The sequence below is a fragment of the Papaver somniferum genome, chromosome 6 (genome assembly GCF_003573695.1).
Source record: "Papaver somniferum cultivar HN1 chromosome 6, ASM357369v1, whole genome shotgun sequence".
NCBI classification, from domain to species: Eukaryota; Viridiplantae; Streptophyta; class Magnoliopsida; order Ranunculales; family Papaveraceae; genus Papaver; species Papaver somniferum.
In genome coordinates, this window is record NC_039363.1 from 95,274,415 (window position 1) to 95,280,276 (window position 5,862).

A 5,862-nucleotide genomic window follows, 5' to 3' on the forward strand; every position below is an offset into this window, starting at 1 on the left:
GACTTGGATTATACACATTTGGTATTTCGAGCCGAGTATACCTCGCTTATCTATATCTCGAAATATGTGTTGGTAAGCTTTTCGCTTCGATCAAGTTTATCTTTACCTAGTGACGAAAGTCATGATATGTTTCAATCACTTTGAAAATTGCTTTGACGAGAAATGGTGTAACAACTATATAATGTCCTATAAGAATGTTTCAATGATTGACATGAGAGTTTAGATTACATAACCAATGGTGGACATAAACATTGTTGTGGAAACATATTTATATATAAGTCCTATTCCTTGAACCAAAGTTTGCGAACTTTGTTGATCAAGAGAACCGGAAGAATGGCGTGATCCAAGTCCGCGAACTCAGTCCGCGAACTGCCGAAGTTCAGAAACCCAAGAATTTTTGCTGGAGTTGACAAACTACTTGCGTGAATCTAAGTCCGCGAACTCAGTACGAGAACCCTGTCCGCGAACCAGCGAAGTTCTCAAACCCGAGAATTTCTGCTAGAGTTTGTAAACTCTGCCCGGTAACTTAAGTCCGCGAACCTAGTCTGCGAACTTGATAAGGTTATATATCTGAAGATGATTTCTGAACTTAAACTTTAAAAAGACTAAGTAATGCAGTTTGAAAACCGTGGCTATAAAAGTTCATGAACCGATTCAACTGAATCAAATCATCTTTGCTTCAATTGTGTCTTGTGTAGTACATGAGATTTCCTTGCAATTGAACAACTATCTAACTAGTTCATTTTAAGTCATTTGAACTATTATTGAACCAACAAGTGCATGCGTTTGGGTACAGTTAACAAACCTATAAGCGTGCATTATCAAGAGTGTGTAACAAGCTAAGTTTTCGATCTAAAGGTTGAGAAATATTAGCTTGAATCTAAATCAGGTTTTCATCTAACGGTGAATATTGAATGATTTGTTACTAAGATAACATTGATTGCAAACCCTGATTTAAAGAACTCTATAAAGGAGACATCTAGTATTGTGCAAAACTAATCCCCACACCTTACATGTGATACTAGTTTGCGTGCTAGAGTCTATTCTCCTTTAACCTTTGGTTTTCTTCTTCTAAAACTAGGTTAACGACTTAAAGACTTCATTGGGATTGTTAAGCCAGACCGATACTACTTTTATCGTAGTTGTGTGATCTGATATTGCACCTTCTATCGTACGAGTACAATCAGATTGATTGTCTTGAGATTGATATCTCCGATAGGCAAGATATAAAAAGTAATCACAAACATCTTCGTCTCATTGTTTGTGATTCCGCAATATCTTGTTTCGCTACCATACGATTAAGATTTTTGTGAGGTGATTGATAACTCTAGGATGTTCTTCGGGAATATAAGACCGGATTATGAATTGGTTCCTATTCACCTTGATAATTATCAAAAAAACCTTTAGGGTTTATCTTGGGAGACAAATTGATCCTTTGATAGACTTGTCTGTGGGAGACAAATTTGTTTATTGTCAAAGCCTGCAATTTTGGGTAGTAGCAACTCTTAGTTGTGGGTGAGATCATCTAAGGGAATCAAGTGCGCAGTATCCTGCTGGGATCAGAGGCGTAGGAGCATAACTGTACCTTGGATCAGTGGGAGATTGATTGGGGTTCAACTACAGTCCAGTCCGAAGTTAGCTTGGAGTAGGCTAGTGTCTGTAGCGGCTTAATACGGTATGTGTTCAATCTGGACTAGGTCCCGGGGGTTTTCTGCATTTGTGGTTTCCTCATTAATAAATTCCTGGTGTCTGTGTTATTTCAATTTCCGAATTATATTGTTTTATCTTTATAATTCAAATAATACAGGTTGTGCATTAGATCATCAATTAGAATATTCAACCTTTGGTTGTTGATTTAAATTGATTGATCCTTGGATATTGGTCTTTGGTACCATCCAAGTTATTCCCTGTGTTTGATTAAAGACTTGATGATTTCTATTAGCTCGAGTAAATGAAAACAAGAGAGAGATACAAACTCCTTGAGATACTTTTACCTAGATTGAGTCTAACTGTCTAGTTGATTCTCTAGAAAGTAATTCGGAGTTAGTCCATACAGATTGCTAAGCGAAATATTGGGTGGTGTTGTTAGACCCCCGCTTTTTTCAGATATATTTCTCTTAAAATACAATGCTATCTGAGTAATAACATGGTTAGTGAAACTATAGATCATCTGTTTACTAAATTTCCTTTTTCCGAAGCTATTTGGAGAGGTATGTCCCTTATTACAGTTTTCTGTATGATAGAGTTTATCAAAGAAGTAAAGTGGTTGTATTTATATAGCAACAACACAAGTACAAGAAGAGTCACATGCCAACCTAAGTCAGTGAAAGTAAAGCAGTAAAAGTCACCAAAGAGGAGTTCACAAGCACTCATGTTACACAAAATAGTAAATAAGATAGATTCTTCTAACACTCCCCCTTAATCTGATGTAGGTTGAACACAATGCATCAATTTACAAACTAGATTGTAGAAGGAAGTAATAGAGAGACCCTTGGTAAATATGTCAGCTAATTGGTGAGAGGACGGAACAAACTGGACTGCCATTGTACCAACATCCATCAAGTCTCTAATAAAATGATAACCGACCTTAATGTGTTTAGTTATTACATGAAAATGTTAGATTTGAAGGGGGAAACTGAGCACCCAAGTTGTTACAGAGAATAGAGAAGGGTTTAGAAGGCAAAATGTGTAATTCTTCAAGTAATCCTGATAGCCACATGACTTCAGCTACTAACACACTCAAAGCTTTGTACTCAGCCTCTGTAGAGATCTTGGAAACTATCGGTTGTTCCATAGATGACCAAGAGACTAGAGAATTTCCTATATATACACAAAATCCAGAGGTTCAACGTCTTATATCAGAGTGTCCATCCTAATTAATTAGAGTCTGAGTATGAATTAATAGTGATCGCATTACCAGTTTAAAGGGAACACTCTCTTAGCAAGAAGCATATGTGTGGTAGTGGGAGAATGCATGAACTGGGAGATACAGTTGACTTCAAATGTAATATATGGTCTGTTGAGAGTAAGAAATTGAAAACCTCCAACTAGACTTATGAATTCCAAAGCATCTGTAAGAGGTTCACCGTCATGGATTGAGATTATTTTCTCAGTGGATGTAGGTGTTGAAGATGGCTTGCAATCTTCCGTATTATCTTTGACCAACAAATCAATAATATACTTGTTTTGAGTAAGAGTTAAAATATCCCTTGTATGAGTGAAAACGGCTTTAATACCCAAGAAGTAATAAAGATCTCCAAGATTTTTCATTGCAAATTGAGAGCTCATCTGACTAATAAGAGAAGTAATGAAGAATTCAAAGATACATGTGAGGATAATAAATAAGAATAACAGTCTCATCACTACAATGATATATGAACGTGGAGGGATCAGCTGCAGCCATTACAAATCTATATTCAATAAGGAATCCACTGAATTTTTCAAATCAAGCTCTAGGAGCTTGTTAAAGTCCATAAATGGACTTGTGTATAATACATACATGATCAGGTTTTGAAGGGTCCTCAAATCCTTTTGGTTGTTTCATGTACACTTTTTCATCTAGATACCCATGCAAAAAAAGCATTAGAGGCATCAAGTTGTTTAATACTTTATTTCTTATTTACAACTATAGTAAGAATGACTCTTACTTAACAACTTGACTGAAAGTGGCATTGTAATTTGTCCTATCTTGTTGACCAAAACCTTGTGCAACCAATCTAGATTTGAGTCAATAGTGCCATATGGATTGAGCTTCAATTTATAAACCCATTTGGAACCCATAATGTCCATATCAAAAGTTGGTTCAACCAAAAACCATGTTGAAAAAGCGGGGTATAACAACCACAACCAATAATTCGTTCTGCAATCTGTATGGACTAACTCCAATATATTCCGAGAGCACCAGTTCAACCAAGAAAGATATCAAAGAGTTATATCTCAATTTCTCAAAACAATCTGCAATCGAACAGATAGAAATCAGTGAGGCCGATTGATATGAGAAATAACTTGGACGGTAGCAAAGACTAACGCCCAAGTGTCAATCAATTTATATCCAACAAACAAATGTCGGATTTACCAATTGATTGAAATATGCACAACCTGTGATATTTTAATTATATACAAATATAATGCGGAAAAGAAATAACACAGACACCAGAAGTTTTGTTAACGAGGAAACTGCAAATGCAGAAAAACCCCGGGACCTAGTCCAGATTTGAACACTACATTGTATTAAGCCGCTACAGACACTAGCCTACTACAAGTTAACTTCAGACCGGAATGTAGTTGATCCCTAACCAAGCCTCACACCGATTAAGGTACAGTCGCGTTCCTTACGCCTCTAGAACTACGTCGGATTCTGCGCACTTGATTCCTTTAGCTGATCTCACCAACAACTAAGAGTTTCTAAGACCCAAAGTCGAAGACTTATAAACAAATTTGTATCCCACAGATAAGTCTATTCTGATAGATAAATTTGTCTCCGACAAAAGTACCTATGGATTTTTGTTCCGTCTTTTGATAAATCAAAGTGAACAGGAACCAATTGATAATCCGGTCTTATACTCCTGAAGAGCATCCTAGAAATATAAATCACCTCACAATAACTTAAATATATGGTGGTTTAAGAAGTTATTGTTGAATCACAAAGAATGAGACAAAAAGCTTTATGATTACTTTTTATATCTTACCTATCAGAGATAATCTCGGGTAAATCTTATAGAAGATATAATAGATTTGGGGTACATAGGTAACAACCATACTTGGACAAACAAATATAATGATAAAGGATATAAAAGAGATCGGATAGATATGTCCCTTCACAATGCTAAGTGGCAAATTCAATATCCTAACTCAAGATTATATTACTTACCTTTTCTTGGATCAAATCACTGTCCAATCCTTCTAGTTATAGAAACTGAAAAGTTCACTCCTAGAAATATTTGGAAATTTTATAATGTTGGCTTTCTGAGCCTTCTTGTTCCAGGCTTATTGATCAATCTTGGAAATCTTCAGGACCAAATATCTACAGTAAAATCTCCTCAACTAGAAGGGATTTAGTTCTATGGAAAATGCAAAACTTTGGTCAGATAGACAAGCACAAACTCTATTAAAAAACCAGTTCGAATATTTCTAGTCTCTCCCATTTAGTGATCATAATAACTCTCAAATACAAACTATAGTTGAGCTTTTGAGGCACTGGAAAAGATTAGAAGCATAATATATGCAACAAAAATCAGGAGAAAAATGGGTCAAGGAAGCTGATGATAACACTGCTTATTTTCATTTTATGGCTAATAAATGAAGAGCTAGAAATAACATAGTGGCCTTAAGACACCCAGATGGAGTATGGTTGCATACTAGAGAGGAATTAGCCAAATTTCTCACATCACACTTCTCTACAATAGCTACAACTACTTCCCCAGAATTACAAGACCTCTCACTTGCTCATATTCAAAGTAACATTACTACAAATGATAATGTTTATCACATGAATGTGTCTCTGTATAAGATATTAATATTGTGGTTAAGAGTTTAACTAGCTGAAATTCTCCAGGTCCAGATGGCTTCCCAGCAGGCTTTTTTCAATCACAATGGGAAACAGCTGGTGAATACATCATCAAATTAGTTCTGGATATATTCATATCCAAAAAACTTCCAGTTCATCTCAATAAAACAGTTATCTGTCCCATTCCTAAAACTGTAAATTCCATTACTCCTAATGATAATAGACCTATTGGTCTATGTAATAATAGTTCTAAGATAATATCCAAGATTCTAGTGAAAAGAATGCAACCACTAATGGAGAAAATTATATCTTCAAATCTAGCTGTATATGTCCCAAAAAGATACATCAATGATAAT